The 1,496-nt window shown below is 56.0% G+C and overlaps 1 long non-coding RNA gene across 2 annotated transcripts; it reads right to left on the bottom strand.

Moving 5' to 3' along the window:
* Positions 1–105: 105 nt before the first annotated feature.
* Positions 106–1,298, bottom strand: LOC108525661 (uncharacterized). Of its 2 annotated transcripts, none has more exons than XR_001884314.1 (4): positions 1,162–1,298; positions 786–861; positions 595–668; positions 106–242 (listed from the first exon to the last, which is right to left on the bottom strand). It is a non-coding gene; the product is annotated as an uncharacterized LOC108525661 (long non-coding RNA). The 2 variants fall into 2 exon arrangements; XR_001884313.1 differs by having other exon boundaries at positions 1,090–1,162.
* Between the last annotated feature and the right edge of the window lie 198 nt (positions 1,299–1,496).

The following is a 1,496-nucleotide window of genomic DNA, read 5'->3' as shown; positions in this document are numbered from 1 at the left end:
AGCTAGCCCCACCCTCATCCTTCAACCCCTTACCTCCCTCTCCTACCCCACCCAGCTCCATCCTCAGCCCCACCCTGGCCCCGCCCCCAGCCCTCAATCCCACTCCTTACCCCGCCTCACCACGGTCCTCACCTCGACTCTGCTGGTCCACGTGGGCGACACGGACATAACCACTCTGACAGCCCAGAGCTGAGAGGCGCCGGGACGTGCCGGGGAGGTTGTGGATGTCCAGCCAGAGGACACTGGCGGGCGGATGGATAGATAGGACCAAGGGCCATTGCTGGGCCCCGCCCCGCCCCTCGGCCTCCCCAGGAGCAGTTGCCCCTCCCTGTAGCCCTGGGACCCTGCTGCCTGATTCCTCCTGGATAATCCTCACCACCCAATTCCTCTGGAGTCAATTCTCACCACCCGAGGGCTGAGTCCACCTCTTGCTTTTTCTGGTGTCACCCCTGCTGATCAATTTCTCTGAAGTCATGCTGTGGACTCGTTCTTCTGAGCTCCTCCCCTGTGCCCAACTTCTCTAAGGTCCCACCACCTGATTTCTCTGAGGTCACTGCCCCGGTCCCCGGTGGCCTCTTTCGGGACCTCTCCTACCTACTGGTCAGGTTCGTCAGCTCTGGGAAGAGGTTTTCCACGGGCTGTTCCTCAAACTGATGCAGCCCCTCGTTCTGGGGGAACCAAGACCCACCCCACACCCGCTTAAGTCAGTTTCACACATATACCCACCCAGCGCCAGCCCACAGTGAACCCCACAGGGCTCTGCCCAGCACGCCTCCCCGCCTCACCTCCTTGTAGAGATGAATAGCCGGGTCATTCCCACTCAAGAGAAACACGGTCTCCAGTTGATCCCCGACCTGGACCCTGAAAGCAGAGAAATCTAGAACCCACGGAAGTGGAATCCATGTGATCTGAGAACCAGAACTCTCCTCTTGCAAAAACCCCGGCCTATTGAGAACCTTAATATTCTGGGATCCAGACACTAGACCGAGGGTTAGAATCTCAGGGCTCAAGCTCCTGAGTACTCCATCTCCTTGAAACACACAACTGTAGAAACGAGCCCTCATAGAATCTCAGAATCAAGGAATGTACCTCCCAATCTCAGAATTGCGGGAACATGGCTTGCTAGAACCTCCCACTCTTAGAGCCCGCACCTACTCCTACCTTCGCTCTGTGGATTTAGGAATAGAATGTGGAACTCTAGAATGAACTGTAGAATCTTAGAAAGCTAGGACCTCTTCAATCTGAAACCCCAGTATTCTAGAAGTGCTGTTTTCTGTCTCTTTAGAAATACTAGGGCCGGGCGGGGTGGCTCAAGCCTGTAATCCCAGCACTTTGGGAGGCCGAGATGGGCGGATCACGAGGTCAGGAGATCGAGACCATCCTGGCTAACACGGTGAAACCCCGTCTCTACTAAAAAATACAAAAAACAGCACTTTGGGAGGCCGAGACGGGCGGATCATGAGGTCAGGAGATCGAGACCATCCTGGCTAATACGG

This window comes from Rhinopithecus bieti, unplaced genomic scaffold (genome assembly GCF_001698545.2).
Source record: "Rhinopithecus bieti isolate Rb0 unplaced genomic scaffold, ASM169854v2 scaffold_83636, whole genome shotgun sequence".
Classification (NCBI taxonomy): domain Eukaryota; kingdom Metazoa; phylum Chordata; class Mammalia; order Primates; family Cercopithecidae; genus Rhinopithecus; species Rhinopithecus bieti.
This window is presented reverse-complemented; position numbering and strand designations above follow the sequence as displayed.